This window comes from Furipterus horrens, unplaced genomic scaffold, assembly GCF_987537825.1.
Source record: "Furipterus horrens unplaced genomic scaffold, mFurHor1.1.pri manual_scaffold_3, whole genome shotgun sequence".
Taxonomy (NCBI): Eukaryota; Metazoa; Chordata; class Mammalia; order Chiroptera; family Furipteridae; genus Furipterus; species Furipterus horrens.
Genome location: NW_028327173.1, coordinates 189,547,365 through 189,567,133, shown reverse-complemented (window position 1 = coordinate 189,567,133; position 19,769 = coordinate 189,547,365). Strand labels below are relative to the sequence as shown.

Below are 19,769 nucleotides of genomic sequence, written 5' to 3'. Positions count from 1 at the left end.
AATGGGCTTTCTTTAAATGTTACTAACAAACATAATTTTTGAATGGTTAACCATTGATTTATTTTTATTTTTGAAAATTATTTATTATTGGTAATATGAAGGGATGATATTTTCAATGATAGCCAAGTCTTTCTTACTCTTGTATGGAATGCAGTACTAAATGCTATATTGAAAATACTGGCAAGAAAATGAACTGAAAATATTCATTTGTAGGACTGGTCTTTATTTTTAAAAATCTTAACATGTTACATCAAAAGCTGTTCATGGCCATTCTGTGAAGAGAGGAAGGCTGAGTAGTTGTGGCCACATTGCTGATCTGAAGCAGCAGTCGGCTTCTCCATGTGGAACCCTGGAGTAGAAGGTTCAAAATCAAATCTCCTCTCCCTTCTCCCTCTGATTTTGGCTTTGTGAGGAACCTTGTTATCAAAGGCAAAATGGCCAGCAGTATTAACAAGACAGAGCCTTGCTCCGTGAACTCCCGTGTATTCATTGGGCACCTCAATATTCTTGTGGTCTAGAAATCTGATGTGGAGGCTATTTTCTCAAAATATGGCAAAATTGTGGGTTGCTCTGTTCATAAGGGCTGTGCCTTCATTCAGTATACTAATGAGAGGAATGCCAGGCTTCAGTGGCAGGAGAGGATGGCAGAATGATTGCTGGCCAGGTTTTAGATATTAATCTGACTGCAGAGCCAAATGTGAATCGAGGAAAAGCGGGTGTGAAATGATCTGCAGTGGAGATGTACAGCTCTTCTTTTGACTTGGACTTTGACTTTCAATGGGATTATTACAACAAGATGTACAGTTACCCAGCACATGTTCCTCCTCCCCCTGCTTCTGCTCGGGCGTGGTGCCCTCAAAATGCCAGTGTGTATCAGGAAGCACCTCACAAAAGGGAAACAGTGGCTTCAGTTCTAAGAGTGGACAGTGAGGATCTTCCAAGTCTGGAAAGTTAAAAGGAGGGGACCTTCAGACCATTAAGAAGGAATTGACCCAGATAAAAACAAAAAGTGGATTCTCTACTGGAAAGCCTGGAAAGAACTGAAAAGGAACAGAGCAAACAGGGAGTAGAGATGAAGAATGATAAGTTGGAAGAGAAGCAGAGTAGCAGCTCCCCGTAGAAAGATGAGACTAATGTGAAGATGGAGGCTGAGGGGGTGCAGATGACTCTGCTGGAGGTGGGTGGGGGAACTACTGGATGGTGGTGATCATGAAGATGGGGGAGGGGTGGCCAGTTGAAATTGATCAAGGATGACGAAAAAGAGGCTGAGCAAGGAGAGGATGACTCAAACACATGGTGGGGTTTAGAAATCTTGTCCCGTTATTTCTCCACATAGGCGCATATCTAAGATCAAAATTTTCACTATATCTTCTCCCCTAGTATTTTTAGCTCATGCTTACTGTTCTCCCCATCCTTGTTCCTCCTGTGTTATTAATCCATATTGCCCCACATCTAGTCCATTTTCACTTCCTTTGATGCTCCTAGTAGTTGTTTTACCCTGTAATTTTTGTTTTTTATTTTGATACTTCTTTATGACTTAACAATAAAAAGGATGTGTGGTTTTTATCAACCAAAATGACCTCTTGTTATGCAGGGAGTGCAGTTCTTTTCATACAAGTTCAGGAGTCACTTCCTAACTACAAAGGCAATCTCATTAATTGAATAGAACCCGAGAACAGCTTTGAGTTACAGGTATGTATGTTTTACCCCAAATAAGTGTGGTATGTGGGGCTATTCAACACAGATATAGCAATGCATTTTTGTGAACGAGAGTTAGCATGTCAAATGCTTCCTCTAAGAAAATAATTAGTGTAATAGTCTTAAGATTTGTTTTCTGAAGTTGATACTGTGGTTTATTTTTGTGAACAGCCTGATGTTTGGGACCTTTTTCTAAACTCAAAGTAAGGAATGTCCTTATTAAACCAGGAATTTGGAGAAAAATAAAGCTGTTCATTTCTTAATGATCTCTTTCTCTTATATTCTAGCCTAATTTGAGAACCATACAGTTTTGGTATTTTATCATATTGTTATTTTGTGATATTTAATCTCTTCATAAAGTTATACATTTTTTGCAGTCAGAACTTTGTTTTATTTTTTTTAGTATTCTCTGGCATACATAAATGTACTGAATGAATGGTAGGGAGATCCTGGTTGAGGGTTGAGTTTCATGACATGAAGTAAATGAACTTCAATTGCCTGATTTCAAATCCAATCCTACTTCCTTAGACAGGTTAACTCTTTTAGCTTTAGCTTCTCACCTGTAAAATAAGTTGCTTTGAGGAGTATATGAACTAATTTATGTAAAGCGTCTAACACAGTGCTTAGCTCATAGTAAATGCTTTGTAAATGTGAGCTACTATTGTGAGGATCCAGAATTTCAGACAGGACATGAAAGCTTTTTCCCTTTTTGCATGGCCTGTATAAGAGGCTTGTATATAAAGTACTATGAAATTTAAACTTCATTTAGACATTAAAAACCATCTTGAGTTCTTCTTGCCTCTTATCTAATTTTTAGTTCAGTCAGTCTGTGAAATATTTTAATTCAGCTATATTTTTGCCTTTAAATCACAGTAAATTCTTAGTTATTTATACTCAGATTAGCAGTGTTATAACTAATACCTAAATTCTTTTGGATTATAAGTGTAGCTATGGAACGTATTAGAGAAATTTTTCACTGGACCCAACTTCTGTTTTATTTAGGTAATAATATTTGAGTATTCAGTCTTCTTGATACTGAATGTCCTTATCAACAGTTTTCAGTCTGTTACCTGCAACTCTTTCGATTGAGGATGGATGTTTTTTGCTGTTGGTAAAGGATTCTCAAATCCATTTGCTCATGAAATATTATTTGTAGACAAAAGTAATATGTTCAAATATACATATGTATAGACATGTTTAGAATTTTTGTACATATATACAGATATATGAAGGATATATATATTCTTATATATAATAGATCTCATATATATATCATACATACCTATATATATAAATGTTGAGATGAATATAAAAAATCTTTAAAAGCTAGAGTGAATTCCTAGTAACTTTTTTAAAACTATTTGTTCTATTAACGTATGCTGAAAATTCAGCTATTACCATGTAGGACTCAGTTAATATTTCACTTAAAAAAAATATTTTATTTATTTCTAGAGAGAAGGGAAGGGAGGGAGAAAGAGTGAGAGAAACTAATCAGTCACTTCTCGCACGCCCCCCTCCGGGGACCCGGCCTGGAACTGAACCTGTGAACTTTTGGCTTGCAGTCTGGCGCTCAATCCACCAAGCCACACCAGCTGGGGCAATATTTCACTTTTTAAAAAGTTCATTATACTTAAAAGTTATCAGCATACTTTTTCTACCTTCTTCTTAACCAAATGTGCCATTTCAGAAATACTAGTATACTTTTGTTCCCCCAGCATGGCATATGCTTTCTTTCTTTTTTTTTTTTTTTTTTAAACAGCTTTACTCAGGTGTAATCAACATACAATGAAATTGCACATATTTAAATTATACAATTTGATGAGTTTTTACCTGTTTATACACCACAGCCAGGATAAGGAACCTGGTACTCTACAAGTTTCCTTGTGCCTCTTTGTAATCCATCTCTCCACCCTCAGAGGTAACCACTGATCTGTTATCATAGGTTAATTTGCATTTTGTAGAAATTTATGTAGAAAAGAATTATGTGGTGTATATTCCTTTTTTGAAGGAGGTCTGGCTTCTTTCACTCAGCCTAATTAATGAGATTTTTCTGTTATTTTGTGTGTAAGTATTCCTTTTGACTGCTGAGTAGTATTCCAGTATATGGATATATCACAATTGTTAAAATCTATTCTCTTGTTCACAGACATTGGATTGTTTCCAGTTTTTTGGCTATTCAAATAAAGCTGCTATGAACATTCATGTAGAAGTTTTTTTACAGACACGTTTCCATTTCTCTTGGGTATCTTCCTAGGAGTGGAATTGCTGGGTCATATGGAGGGGGTGGTAATTCCATTTTTTCTACATCCTCACCACCACTTGTCATTATCTGTTTTTTGATTATAGGCATTAGAGTTAGGATGTGATGTTATAACTCATTGTGGTTTTGTTTTGCATTTCCCTGTAGGCTGAAGATGTTGAGAATTTTTTCATAGGTTTATTTGCCTATGGAGAAATGTCTATTCAGACATCCTTTGCCCATTTAAAAAGCAGGGCTATTTGTCTTTTATTATTGTGTTATGAGTTATAAAAAAAACTCTTTATTCTGGATCTGAATCCTTTATCAGATAAATGGTTTGCAAGTATTTCTTTCCACTATGTGGGTTGTATTTTCGCTTTTCTCATGGTGTCCTTTGAAGCACAAAAGCTTTTCATTTTGATGAATCCAACTTTTTTTGTTTTTGCTTTTGCTTTTGGTATTTTATCTAAGAAACTATCTCTTATTCCAAGGTCATGAATATTTATGCTTATGTTTTCTTTCACAATTTTGTAGTTTTGGTTCTTACATTTAGGTCTGTGATTCATTTTGAGTTAATTTTTCTGAATGGTATGGAGAAAAGGGGCCCAACTTAATCCTTTTGCATATGGATGGATATATATCTATTTGTCCCAGCACTGTTTGTTGAGATCATTACTTTTTGTTTATTTGCTTGTTTAAAAAGTTTAATAAACTTTCCTGCTTTGTTACTAATACTCCCAAGTAGCAATTTGTTGGCCTGTTGATCTAGGGTGGCAGTTGGGGTCATGGTTCTGAAGGAAGCATTGTAGGAGAAATGAACCAGCTGCTCTTTTTTCTCTTTCCCAGAGAACACCCTCTCCTCTCCTCACTCTTTCACCCCTCACGGTGAGTATCTCACTCCCTCTTTCTCCTAAGCTCCAGAGGTTTTTCTACCACCTCTGTAACTTTCTAAATAAATTTTCCTTTATAATTTGAAAAAAAACAAAAGAAGAAATAAACCAACCGATTTAAATATCCAGTTGTATAATTTCATTCTTATATTACTTAATAGTTGAACATTAAATGAGGCTCAGCTGCAATTTTTCTGCATGCTGGGTAACCTTGTGTTTATAATTCTATAGTAACTTCAATTCTAGACTATTTAATGGAAATCAGGGTCAGATTTTTAAACACATGACTTGAAGAAAAAGCTTCTATTAGTCCCCCTTTTCCCTCCCCTTCTCTTGCCTACCCTATTACCTTTTTATCTTAAAAAAGATTTTTTTTGAGAGAGGAGAATGGAGGGGGAAAGAATGGGAAGAAACATCGATTGGTTGCCTCTTGCACACCCCCAACCAGGGACCTGACCCACAACCCAGGTATGTGCCCTGACTGGGAATCAAATCGGCAACCTTTCTGTTCACTGGATGACCCACTGAGCCACACCAGTCAGGGAAGAAGGCTCTTCTTTTTTATTATATTTTACAGTTGTTTTCTAAAGGAATATCAAATACTAAGGCTTTATTTTTTAAATTGGAAATTCAAGGAAATGTTCTATGTAAAAACATGAAGAACTATAAGGATTTTTATTAACCTTGGTAAATTTAAAATCCAGAATTAATACCATAATATCAAAGTGGTTTCATGTAATCCTAGTTGAAGGTTAGAAATACCATGGTATTTTCCTTTTCATTTAAAAAATTATAAAAATAGTTACTTTACAACTTCTGAGGTTTACTTAGCATTTTGAAAGAAACTTATTCCATTGTTTATAGAACAGTTAACTCTAAATTAGGTCTTTAACTTTTCATATGTTTTAATAGGCATTAATTATTCTCATTTGGAGATCTTAAGAGCAGAGAGAAAAGTATATATCTTTCCCAGAGTATCTGAATTTTATATGTCTCATCTCTATTTGTAGAGTTCTCCTTTAGAATATGAGGCCCATACTTTGCCAAGTAAGAACTAATTTCTTGGGAAATCAGGTTGCTGGCTTGACTTCTTGCTGTGCCTTTCCCTTCTTCTTTTGTCTCTTTGTAAAAGAGCTGAGCTCAGTCCTGTATAAATCACTAAATCGTCCCATTATTTTTTCTAGCTCAAATTAACATGATTGGTATATATTTGTGTTGTACTGAATTTTGTAACTTTCTTGTTATAGATTTGTTAACATACCCTGAGTGACTTTGACATTGTTGGCTATTCATCTGTATCTGAAATAATAGTTAATGATGTGTTCCTTTAATGATTGTCCTTATTATTTTTCTCTTTTATTCCCCTGCAGTAGACCTAGTGAGTGAAGGGTATCACTTGTGTTCTTACAGTGAAGTCTGGATACTTGTGAGATATAATTATAGTTTCCATGATGTTGGCTCATAATTATTTTTTAAACAATTACATTTATTTTCTCTAGTTTTTCTTCATATATATTTTTACTATGTATATCATTTTGGAGATTGCTTTTTTAAACATATGTTCTAATATCGTTACGATTATTTGAAAACAGTTTAAAACAACTGAAGAGCATTTCATTAATGGATATATCAGTTATGCAACTAAATTCCATAGTGTTCACTTGATGAATAAATTTCCAATTATTATAAATAAAACTTCAGTGAATATTGCTAAATACAAATCTTTGTCCACTTTTCTACATTCTTAGATAGATTCCTGTAAGTAGAATTATCAAATCAAGGTATACATTTCTTAGGGCTCTCAAGAGAGCAAAACATTGCACAGTTGCCTTCTAGAAAGGTTGTACCAATTTACATTCCTATTTGCAAGGTATGAGATTGAGATAGTTATCTTTGCCAGCAGTGTTACCATTTAAAAATATTTTCTAATTTGATCGGGAGAAAATAGTAACTGGTTTCTGAAATTTGTATTTATTTGATCATTTTAAATATGATCATTCACCTTTAAGTATTTCCTTTAGTGAAGTTATGTTCCTGTTCATTGTCCATTTTTTTGAGTAGATGTTAATTTTTACATAGAACTAGGGTTGGATAATATTCAAAGCTGTGATTTAATTTACATAAATGATCAGCAAAGAGTCGCTTCATGTCCCTTTCAATTTAGTTTTGCCCTCCCTCCCTGCAGCTACTTTCTAATTCTGTCTGTTCTTGAATTTCAAATGGAATAATATCTACAGCACTTCCTGTCGTATCCGTGAGGGATATGTTTCAAGATCCCCCAGTGTATCCCTGAGGCCACGGATAGTACCAAATCCTAAATATACTGTTTTTCTTTCCATACATATGTACTCATGATAAAGTTAATTTATAAATTTGACATAGTAAGAGATTAACTGTAGTAATAAAGTAGAACAATTATGCTATAATAAAAATTATATGAATGTGATATCTGTTAAAATATTTCTGCTCACTTGTGATAATGTGAGATTGATAAAGTAATAAAATAGAACAATTTATAACAATATGCTGTAATAAAAGTTATGTGAATGTGATCTGTTGCTCAAAATATCTTACTGTACTCACCCTTCATGTACTGATGTGAGATGATAAAATGCCTACATGAGATCAAGTGAGGTCAATGATGAAGTCATTGTTGATGGGGCCTTAGGCAACTATTGACATTCTGACTATACATCATGTTGACCTTAAAAGTAAAACAGTCCATTATCTTATCAGCAAAAATGGGTTTATTTGGGCACAGCAAAGAATAGCAATTTGGGACACGCAAACTATAGCAAAAGCTATGGGCAAGTCCTAGAAACAAAGGAGAGGACCATTATTTTACAGAGAAAAAAGAGGAAATTGGGAGGTTTTTTTGTATGAAAGTTCATTGGATAAAAGCAAGAGTTCAGGATGATGAGGATTTTTCATTGGTTGAGTTTCTGGCATAGTTGATTTCTTGTGGGAGATGCAACATACATCTTTCCTGTTGGCCCTATAACTGGTGATTTTTTCCTCTTGGGGTCTGTAATTGACAGTTCTTCCTGTAATGGACCTTCAGTGGAACTGTATGAGAGCTCCCCCGTCTGGCCCCCTGACTCCAGAGTCAGGAGATTTCCCTGTAGTAGACTTCTACTAAAGTTTACTAAGATTCCTATTCATTATTTAGTAGCAGTGAGGTTTCACTTTATTCGTTTTCACAGTTAAAAGGGTCATCATCATCCTGGAGTATTGTACCATGATGGCGTTGATGTTTGGATGTAAGGAATAGACAGTGTCAGTGGTTCAGAAATTTTAATATTTTTGGACTGTGGTTGACTCCAACTGAAATGGTGGAAAGCAAAACCATGGATGAGGAAGAGGGTGTGCTGTACCATTTTTATCTGACCACTTTTGCTTAACATGTTTTTTAGATTCATTTTGTCTTATGTGTTTATTTTTTTATTAAGGAAACCTTAATAACAAATAACAAATAGTATATCCTTTTAAATGCAATACCATTATGGCAGGCTGAGGTTATGGCATGGTGGTGGGAGCTTCCCCCTGAGAGGAGTGAATCCTGGACTCCAGACCAGGCTCCCAAGCACAGAGCGCCAGGGCCGGGATCAGCTGCCCACGTAGCATCCAGCAGTGAAAGGCTGCAGGGTTTTTGCCTACTGGGGATAGAGGGAGCCCACTAGAGACAAAACCACTATTTTAAAAATTATTTTATTTTATTATATTATTTAAGTAAATTTTGCTGATTATGCTATTACAGTTGTCCCACTTTTTTCCCCTTTGCCTCCCTCCTCATGGTACCCCTCTTCCCTCCAGCCATCCCCCCACCTTAGTTCATGTCCATGGGTCGTGCATATAAGTGCTTTGGCTTCTCCAATTCCTTTTCTATTCTTAACATTCCCCTGTCTATTTTGTACCTACCAATTATGCTTCTTAATTCCTGCACCATTTCCCTGTTTTCTCCCTTCCCCCTCCCAACTGATAACCCTCTAGATGATCTCCATATCTATGATTCTGTTCCTGTTCTAGTTGTTTGCTTAGTTTCTTTTTGTGTTTTAGAGTCAGTTGTTGATAGTTGTGAGTTTATTGTCATTTTACTGTTCATAGTTTTGATCTTCTTCTTTTTCTTAAATGTGTCCCTTTAACATTTCATATAATAAGGGCTTAGTGATGAACTCCTTTAGCTTTACCTTGTCTGGGAAGCATTTTATCTGCCCTTCCATCCTGAATGATAACTTTGCTGGATAGAGTAATCTTGGTTGTAGGTCATTGCTTTTTCATCACTTTGAATACTTCTTGCCAGCCCCTTTCTTGCCTGCAAAGTTTCTTTTGAGAAATCAGCTGATAGTCTTATGGGGACTCCTTTGTAGGTAACTCTTCTCTTGCTACTCTTAAGATTCTCTGTCTTTAATGTTTGACATTTTAATTATGATGTGTCTTGGTGTGGTCCTCTTTGGGTCCAACTTATTTGGGAGACTTTGTGCTTCCTGGACTTATATGTCTATTTCCCTCACCAAATTAGGGAAGTTTTCTTTCATTATTTATTCAAATAAGTTTTCAATTTCTTGCTGTTCCTCTTCTTCTTCTGGCATTCCTATGATTCGGATGTTGACACTTTTGGAGATGTCCTAGAGTCTTCTTTTTCTTTCCTTTTTTTTTTTTCAAATTCTTGTTTTTCCATTCTGTACTGGTTGACTGTTTATTTCTTCCTTATGTTCCAACTTGTTGACTTGAACTCTGGCTTCCTTCCCTTCACTGTTGGTTCCCTGTGGAGTTTTCTTTATTTCACTTAGTGCAGCCTTCATTCTTCCCTTATGCTTCTGCCATACTCAGTGAGTTCTCTGAGCATACTTATCACCAGTGTTTTGAACTTTACATCCGATAGATTGGCTGTCTCCATTTTGCTTAGTTCTTTTTGGAGGTTTTGTTCTGTTCTTTTTTGTGCCATGTTTCTTTGGTCTTTGAATTTGGCAGCCTCCCTGTGTTTGTTTTTGTGTATTAGGTAGAACTGCTTTGACTCCCTGTCTTAGTGCACCTATTAAGTTGTATAGGAGGAGCCTTAGGTATTTGCCAGGGCAGAGCAACCCATTTCACCACTTTCTGGCTCTCTGTGTGGGCGAGGGGTTGGAAAAGGGACAGTGCTGCTCCCTGGCTGCTGGAGGCTTGCTTTGCACTTGCCCTGTTTCCAGTCACTTCCCCCACTTCCCCTACTTGCCGTATGCGACTAGTGCTCCTCTAACTGTGGCCCTGGTGGTGGTTCTCAGAGTGGATGGGTTTCTGTACATTCTAAGACCATGAGGGCCCTTTAAACAGACTCTCCTGAGAAACCAGCAGTTTATTCCACTTCCCCAACTCCCACTGGTTTTTACAACCAGAAGTTATGAGGCTTTATCTCCTTGGTGCTGGCACACTGGGCTGCGTGGTCTGGCCTGATCTTGGGGCTGGGATCACTTGCTCCCAAGGTATCCCTCCCAATTTCTTATCTACTACATGTGAATGTGGGACTGCCCGTTCTGCTGGCTGCCACTGCTTTGCCGCCACTGCAACCAAGTCTACTGTATCCAGCAAGGCTATAAAATCAAAGATGAAATAAAGAGCTTCCTAGACCAAAAAAATAAAAGCTAAAGGGTTCAGTACCACCAAACCTTTAAGAAGAAGAAATAAAAAGAGAGAGGAGCATAGGTATAAAGGGGAGAAAATTGGCAACAATTAAAGTATATCAGTAATAACGTTAATGTAAATGGATTAAATATTCCAATCAAAAGACATAAGATAGCTGAATGGATTAGAAAACATGATGCATATATGAAGTCTGTTGGAAAAACTCCAGCCATTGTTAATATAATGAGAATGGTTTGCGCGACTTCGATGTAACCTGGCAGCCAAGGAAGAGTGGACTAGAATGCGCATGTGTGAACAGTGATGACTTCACTGTACTAATCAGTGGGGGTGGTAGGTACTGTTGAGTGAGCATGTGTACTGGGTGGCCGTCACATTTAAAATGACTGTGCGAGTAGAGCAATGAGACCTGCATCAAATTTTGCATTAAGCTTGAACATTTCTCTGCAGAAACTATTTGAATGATTCAGAAGGGCGCAGCTACGGACAACTGGTGATTGGCAGCTTGATCACAACACACTCACTCACGCATCACATCACGTGCAGAATTTTTTGAAGAAATAACAAATCACCCAGGTGACTCAGCCCCCCCTTAAAACCCAGATTTGGCACCCTGCAGCTTTTGTCTTTTTCTGAAACTAAAATCATTTTTGAAAGGGAAGAGATTTTAGACTGTTGATGAGATTCAGGAAAATAACGATGGGACAGCTGATGGTGACTGTGAGAACTGTGTGAGGTCCCAAGGTGCCTACTTTGAATAGGACTGAGGAGTCATTGTCCTATGTACAATGTTTCCTTTTTAAAAAATTTTTTAAATTATTTTTAATCTTTATTGTAGTTTTTTCCCTTACCATTAGTTCCATTATACCCCCCTCCCTCCAGCAATCACCACACTGTTGTCCACGTCCATGAGTCCTTTTTTCCTTTTTGCTCAGTCCTTCCACCCCCTCACACCCCTCGTGAGCTGTCATACTGCTCTCCGTCTGTGAGTCTTGTTTCCGTTTTTCTTGTTAGTTCAGTTTGTTTTTAGAATCCATATGTGAGTGAAATCATGTAGTATTTGGCTTTCTCTAACTGGCTTATTTCGCTTAGCATAATTTTCACCAGGTCCATCCATACTGTCACAAAGGGTAAAACTTCCTTCTTTTTTACAGCCGAGTAGTATTTCATTGCGTAAATGTCCCATAGTTGTTTTATCCACTCATCTACTGATGGATACTTGGACTGCTTCTGTATCTTGGCGATTTTAAATAATGTTGCAATGAACATAGGGGTGCTTATGATCTTTTGAATTAGTGTTTTGGGTTTCTTTGGCTATATTCCCAGAAGTGGGACTGCTGGGTCAAAAGTCAGATCCATTTTTAACTTTTTGAGGTATCTCCATATTACTTTCCACAGTGTTTGCATCAGTCTGCATTCCCACCAACAGTGCAAAAGGGTTCCCTTTTCTCCACATCCTCCCCAGCATTTGTTTGTTGATTTATTGATGATGGCCACTCTGACAGGTGTGAGATGATATCTCACTGTGGTTTTAATTTGCATTTCTCTGATGATTAGTGAAGTTGAGTATCTTTTCATGTGGCAATCTGTATGTCCTCTTTGGAAAAGTGTCTATTCAGGTCCTTTGCCCATTTTTAATTGGGTTGTTTTTTTTTTTGTGTGTGTGTGTGTTGAGCTTTATAAGTTTTTTATAAATTTTGAATAGTAACCCCTTATCATATGCATTGGTGAATGTGTTCTTCCATTCTGTGGGTTGTCTTTTAATTTTGTTGATGATTTCCTTTGCTGTGCAAAACCTTGTTAGTTTGAGTGCAGTGTTTCTTTATCTTGTATCTTCTTCAGTAAATGTCTCTATTTTTCCTATTACATGGCTGTATACCTTCTGGCCAGACCTCTTTCATTTCTCTTGGTTGAATACCTAGTAGCGAAATTGTTGTGTCACAACGGTAGATGTATGTTTAACTTTATAAGAAATTGCCAAGTGGGTCTCCACTAGCAATGTTCTCCAATTGCTCCATATCTTCTTCACCACTTACTTGAGTTGTTAGTCTCTTTGATTTCTAGCTGTTCTAGTGGGTATAAAGTGACATTATAGAATGTTTAATTTACATTTTCCAGATGACTATATATGTTAGGCACTTATTCTTTTTTGTTGTTATTCAAATCTTTTACAAAGGCAAATTTGCAGGTTCATAGTAAATATCTTAATAAGAGATTCAATGTGTTTTAATTACTATATATGGACCTAGACTTACTAATCTGAATTATAATATTACCCTGCCCAGGCTCTGTAGCTTCAGCGTCATCGCAAGATGTCGATTCAACACGGGAGGAGACAGATACCGTGTCACTCCCGAGTCGGACTGCACAGCCATTCTCGGTGGTGCAGATAGACTCGTAAGAAGCTACACCATCGTCTCTCGAGACGGACGGCTGCCGACGACGAATATCAGAGGTTAATTTGTAATTAAAAGCAAATGAAAGATATTTATTTCAAGTAAAAGGTTTTAGAAGTTCCAGATCATAGTGTAACAGAACCTCTGGGCTGCTCCAATTGAAACAGAACCCACAGGCTGTTTAGTTAGGGGCTCGATTGCCCACAACCAGAATTACAACTCTCAGTACTAGAGTTTAATGAAAAGAAAAAGAACTGTTTATTTAACAGTTAAATAGATTTAGATTATTTGCGAATTTCTGCTGTTGAGTCTTATACCCACAAACACATAGTTCTGCCTCCCCCATCAAACCAGGCCAACCTTAGAAAAGTCAGAAACACCGTTTCCCTACTTCCTAGGCACAGTTCAGCTTTACCAGTAGCTGCCAATCACTCAATTCTGATTGGGAGGTCCTTTCTGTGCCGTGGTGCCCTCCAGCTTTTAATGCAGAACCACGTGGATTCTCAGCCTCCTTGTAAACTGCCTTCTTCCTGCAAACCGCGTGGATCTCCTCTCCTTCTCAAAACCACATGGCAAGAGCTTCTTAAAGCAGCCTCGAGAGCCCTCTCAAAACTGCATGGAGAACTCAGCTTCTTTAATCCGCATGGAGAACCTAGCTTCTCAAAACCGCATGGAGAAGGCCCCTTCACCAAGCATCATGGAGAGAGCGTGAGAGAGAGCTACCTGGAGAGCCCCCTCCTCCAAACCACATGGAGGGAGAGCGCGAGAGCAAGCAAGAGAGAGCTAGAGAACTAGAGAGCTAAAATGTCCGCAGCTGCTTATATATCCCTGACTGCATCCTCTGACACAGTGGGTGTTGCAACCAGTTCTGACCATTCACAGAACCCTACGCAGGCTCGGTAGGCTCCTTCCGTACTATCCCACAGTTCAAGACTCCTCCCATCTTCTTGGGCCTTGGAAGTATCAAAGCTCTTCTTTTACATAACAAAGACACTAGCAACTAGCCCCAGGCATGCAAAGGCATCTTAAAAGCTGCTTTCCTTTCCCCATCCCCCAGCTGCAAACTCTGGGTTTGTTTTTGGACACCCCTGTTTCTGTAACAATAGTGGTAATTCATATAGATTTCTTGAAGTTAAATAAATATTTTCTGTTGATTAATGTTTGTGAGAACTTTGTTTGACTGATAACTGATTCAAATGGAAGACTCCAGGCTGTGTTTTATAGAGCTATTTTTTGAATTTGGTGTGTTGAATCATTGACTCAGGAACATTAAAATTTCATGATCTGGCTGGTAAACCATTCTGTGTTTGAGCCACACGCGAGAACTGATAGTCTAGTAAACGTATCAGGTAAAAATAATACCAACAGCAGCTGACATTATGTCCAGTCATGTTCTAAGCGATTTATATACATTAATCATCCATATGAGGGTAATACTATTATTATTTTGTTTTTCTGTTGAGGAATCTGAGGCACAGAAGTTAAGCAGTTTGCACAAAATCATAGAGCAAGTAGTGGACTAGGATTCAAACCTAGATAGTCTTATCTGGAGCCCATACACTTACTTCTCAGTGCTAAAGTGACTAAATTAAGTGCAGTCAATTTTGCATACTTTATAGAGTGTATCATTGTGTGATAGTGGTGGCCAGAGTTTAAGTTGGGATTTCTAAGTTTGCAAATAGTCTATCAGTTTCTCCTGTAATGAATCCTGGGAGGTGGGGGTGATTTATAGGAGGAGAGTTTTATCTGCATTAACAGATGGTGGACAACCCTAGTAACATGATATTGAGTGCTTTCCTAGAGAAGATGTCATTTCTCTCTTTACTTTAGTTGAGTGTTAGAATTGGAGCAGTTACTTTCAGACAGTCAACAATGTTTGTTTAACTGTCTTTGTGAAAGATCTCTAAATGTAAATGTTTAACATCCTTTAGAAACAAACTGAGTGAAATTTGAGGTTGATGGAATTTGTGCCTGAAAAATGTTGGGCCTAATTAACAGTACTGCCTACATTCTTGATATTCATAGATATTTATGATGTGTTGACACAGAGTCACAGTTCTTAAAGTTCTTTTCTTTCTTTTGGAATCCCCTGCATACTGAAACCATGGAACTCATCTTTGTCATTAGTTTGGATTTAGATAAGATTAATCTTGAAGGGAAGGCTAGATTTCTTGGTCATATTCTTTGAAAGAGGATTTGGGAATGGAAGGAAGTGAGAGTATGTATCGTTTGTGTCTTCTTCCACTTCTGGTTTGTTCTCACTGTTGATATCATGGGCAACATAAAGAAGTTGGGGTGGGTGGGAAGCATTTTGTATGTGTTGAATGAGAGAACGTAAATTCTTGAATGAATAAATCATAAAATATGAATTTAATTCTTGTGCTGCTATACTCTAGTTTCGGCTAAATGTTTTCACTTCTCTGGGTCTAGAATATACACCTTTATTACATGAGCTAAGATAGGAGGGAAGAGGATTTATTTGCCTTTCCAAGCCTTGATTTTCCTCAGCTAGAACTCCAGCTCCTTGCCCTCTAGCACATATCCATCTGCTTGGCCCCATTGGCCTGGTCTTGGAGCAAGTCATGCAGCACACTTACCCTCCTGGAACTGCTCCTCTAGAAGATTGCCTACTTTGGCATTCTTTCCCCTTTTATCGTACTGCATCTGACTTTTCTTTGATCTTTTTTGTTTAAAGTCTCTGTCTCCTCAGGGGTCAACTTAGCCCCCTTCTTGTGACCCAGAGGTAGTGCATAGTGTGACTTGTACCACTGTCGATATGGTGTGCTGTCAATGAGCACAATGCCGTTCATTACTAGTTTCTTGGTACAGCTCAGTTCATCATTGGATGCATTGCAGACAGCATTCATAGTCCTTGTTTTGCTCTAGTTGCATTTATCTTTTTAACTTCCTCTTCCTATATGCCTTTTACTTTCTCTTTTTTTGCCTTTTTATTAAGGCTGTTTGGTCTGCTTTGAATGCGTTTTATTTTTTCTTCCAAGCCATAAGAGAACTATCTCCTTCCGTGAAGGCTTTCTTATTCATCACTTTCTCTACATTTTATCTCTTTCTCTTTTGTTTCCATAGTACGTTGTTCCAGTACTACATGGTATTTTTGTCTGTTTTGCATTATATTTAAGTATACATTGTTCTTCCTAAATAGATTATGTACATACAGGAAACAGGATCCATGTCCCTTTGTATTATTCTTTATACCTTGGGTATAGTGTGTTCTCAGTGATGTTTGAATTGAATTAATAATCTCTGTCCTAATGGAGCTTATAGTGTAATGGAAGGAAGTATACAATAAGGAGATAATAAATACATAGGAAAATGGCCATGTGAGAATGTGGCAAAAATAATAGTACATTTAAAATAAAAAATGTTACCTTAATCCTGCTCACACTTTTGTTAATGTTTCTCCATTGATCCCTTTAAGTGTGCTATCCGTTTAAATCTGTTTAAGGAGCAACTTCAATGAGCTTATGGGAGTGGACCAGTTTGGAGTGGTTGAGTAGTGAATGAAGGTTAGAAATTAGAGACTGTGGGAGTTGATACTGTTTTTGAGAGTTGTGGCTACAAAGGGTAACTGAGAAATGGGGGAGGAGGTGGAACCTAGCTGTGTAGGGAATGAAGGACTACTTAAAAAATATATATAATGGGAGATAATTGGTACATATTTACATGATAATAGGAATGATCTTATAAAGGAGGAAAGATCAATGATACAGGAGAGTGAATTATGGAAGGAAAGAAATCTTTTAAGTGCAAAGAGAAATAATAACAAAGAGCAAATTTCCGTGGCCCTTTATAGTAACCAGAGATGATTATTCATTTTAAAGTAGGGGGAAAGATGACTGGTTCAGTTGTGGGGAGGTTTATAGATTTGGTTGTGGAAAGAATAGGGAGCTTTCATTGATGGCTTCTACTTTCTTAATGAAAGTGTCTTAAAAGGGATGGGAAGAATGGAGGGTGGGGTGAGATGTTTAAGGATTGAGGAAAAGATATAAAACAGCCACTACTGGGAGATTTTAGAGTAATATTGCTGTGGTTGAGGTTATTAATTGTGAATTTATGACAGCAACTGGTCTCCCTGGATATGCAATTTCTTCAGTATTCTACTGCTCTGTTGCAGTCCTGAAGGTTAGCTGGAGTTGCTAGCAGTGTGGAAGAGAAAAGAGATATGGGAAACATTGAATCGAGTGTGAGGAGTGAGTATATTGATGAACTGTGAAATTAAACTGGATAAAAAACAAAATGAAACCAGAAGATTGATTGATAGGGAGAAGTGGAGGGTTCATAATTAGGCAGTCTCATTAAGACCTAAGATTTATTTCTGAGAGCCAGTTGAACAAATGAATTGGAAAGATCAAATCTTTTATTATATGTCTTTCTTCTTTCTGCTTTCTTCTCAGTTAGTCTAAAATGACCAGGATTTGTACAGACTTAACCACCTGGAATCTGCCATTCTTTTTTCTTTTTTTCCAGTGGTTTAAAAAAAAAATTACTGAATTTATTGGGGTGACATTGGTTAATCAAATTATACAGGTTTCAAGTGTACAATTCTATAATACATCATCTGAATATTGTGGAGTCTCCCATTCTATATAAACAGTTGAACCCGCATTCTAGCCAAATGGATTGAAACACACAGTTAGTGACCTTTAGAGCTTGTGTGATGTCAAACATGACATTATTTTGAAGACTATTAAAGTCCAACTTCCTTTGTTAACTTCTTTCTATAAAAATACAGGAAAATAATTTGCTCTGAAAATATTGGGTTCCATTTAGAATCTTTGTATGAAATTTGTGACAAGATCTGAAGTTATTTCTCCTTAAAACTATTTTAAAAAAACCCTCTTATTCACTGTTGGTATAGTCTTTTTGGAAAACAGTTTGGCAGGTTCTCATGAACAGGTAAACGTACACTTACCATAAAGATCTGGTCAGCTCCACTCTTAAGTATTTAGTTCAATGAAATGAAAAATTAGAGTCACACAGAAATTATGCTAGTGCCAGAAACTGGAAACAAACCCAAATATACTTCAGCTGGTGAATTGATAAGCTTTGGTACATCCATACAATGGGTTACTATTTGTCAGTGCATACAACAACATGATGGATATCAAACACATTATGATAAGTGAAAGAAGCCAGACTCAAAAGGCTGCATGTACTGTTTGATTCCATTTTTATGATATTTTAGAATAAGCAAAACTAAAGGAACAGAAAACTGACTAGTGGTTGACAAGGAGTAGGGAGATGATTTGACTACAAAGGGACTGAGGATATTTGTGGGGGTGGTTTCTGTTGTCTATATCTGTTCTATACTTGATTATTGTGGTTATATGACTGTATGTGTTTTTCAAACTAAGAAGTATAACTTAAAAATAGTTAAGATAGAGACTTAGACTGACATGCTCGGTCTCCCTCTACAACTAAAAAGGAATACAACTACCTCAAAACAAAAGATAACCAGAAATTCCAGAAAATAAAACTACATGGAAGCCCAACATATGAAGTTATAAACCAGCAGTGCTCATCCGGATGGGTAGGAGGGGCGAAAAATGGTGGTCCTGTCTGTGGTAGCAGCGGGCATAGTGGCGGGACAGCGAGAAACGCCGCGGGAGCAATCCCAGCTGCAGTCGACTCCCGACAACTTGCAACCCCAACGCTGGGGAAGGCAGCCCCCTCACTGCCTCAGATGGTGAGGCCCAGAGGGCAGAGGGACGGATCCCGGTCTTTCAGCGGAGAGTGGTGGCGGGAATCCATCTTGGACCCCTGCCCCCACACAAAGCGCCACAGTGCAGCAAAAAAGTAGCTAATCGCCACCAGTCGCTGGGTAGTGACGAGTGCACGGGGCTCCGCCCCCTATAGCCTGCCCAGGAAGCAAAGCTAAACACAAATCTGTCAAAATGAAGCAGACAACGATTGAAATCCCGGTGATTCAGCTCACCAAGCAGCAGATGAGAGACCTGACAGATGAAGAAATAGAAAACCTTTCTGAGGCTCAGTTCAGAGCTATAGTCATAGGTGGCTTACAGAATTAACAAAAGATTTGGAACAAGACAGGGAAGGAATGAAAGCTACTCATACTGAAACAAACAAAACCACATACGAGACAAGTGGGGAGGAAATAAAATCCAGAGATCAAATCAACAAGCCGGAACATAGGGAAGGAACAGTCAACCAGTGCAGAAAGAGGAAACAAAAAGTAAGGAAAGTGAGGAGAGGATCAGAAACCTCTGGGACAGCTATAAGCTATCAAACATTCAAATAATAGGATTGCCAGAGGGCAAAGAAGAAGAACTAGAAATTGAAAAATTATGTGAAAAAATAATGAAGCAGAACTTCCCAAACTTGGGGAAAGAAATATACTCACAGGTCCAGGAAGCACAGAGAATTCCAGAAAAACTGGACCCAGAGAGAACCACTCCAAGACACATTATAATCAAATTGTCAAAAATTAAAGATAAAGAGAGAACCTTAAAAGTAGCAAGAGAGAAGAAAAGAATCATGTACAAAGGGGCCCCAATTAGACTATCAGCTGATTTCTCAAAGGAGACCCTGCAGGCAAGAAGGGACTGGCAAGAAATATTCAAAGTAATGAAAATCCAAAACCTACAACCACGAATACTCTATCCAGCGAAACTGTCATTCAGAATAGAAGGGCAGAGAAAGTGCTTCCAGGACAAAGTAAAACTGAAGGAGTGCATTAGATCCCTAACACTATTATATGAGATGTTAAAGGGACTGGTTTAGAAGGAGGAGGATCAAAACTATGAACATTAAAATGAAAACTGTATCACAAGAACCAACAACAGAAGCTAGGGAATCGAAACAAAGGCAAACTAAATAGGCAATGAGAGTGGAAAAGGAACTATAGGTATGGGGAACATATTGGGGGGAGGTCAGCGGGGAGGGAGATGGTAC

At 37.7% G+C, this 19,769-nt stretch overlaps 1 protein-coding gene and 1 pseudogene across 10 annotated transcripts in view; both read left to right on the top strand.

The window, feature by feature from the left end:
- Positions 1-19,769, top strand: part of NUMB (NUMB endocytic adaptor protein) — a 136,452-nt gene that overhangs the window by 15,508 nt on the left and 101,175 nt on the right. For 2 of the 10 annotated variants that reach the window (XM_090271103.1, XM_090271104.1), the window contains exon 2: positions 10,894-11,019. The exons of the other annotated variants lie outside the window; for them this stretch is intronic. The gene's annotated coding sequence lies outside the window, so the exon portion shown is untranslated. The remainder of the gene's footprint in view (positions 1-10,893; positions 11,020-19,769) is intronic. 10 annotated transcript variants of the gene reach the window in all.
- Positions 435-1,336, top strand: LOC150017012 (heterogeneous nuclear ribonucleoproteins C1/C2 pseudogene; annotated as a pseudogene).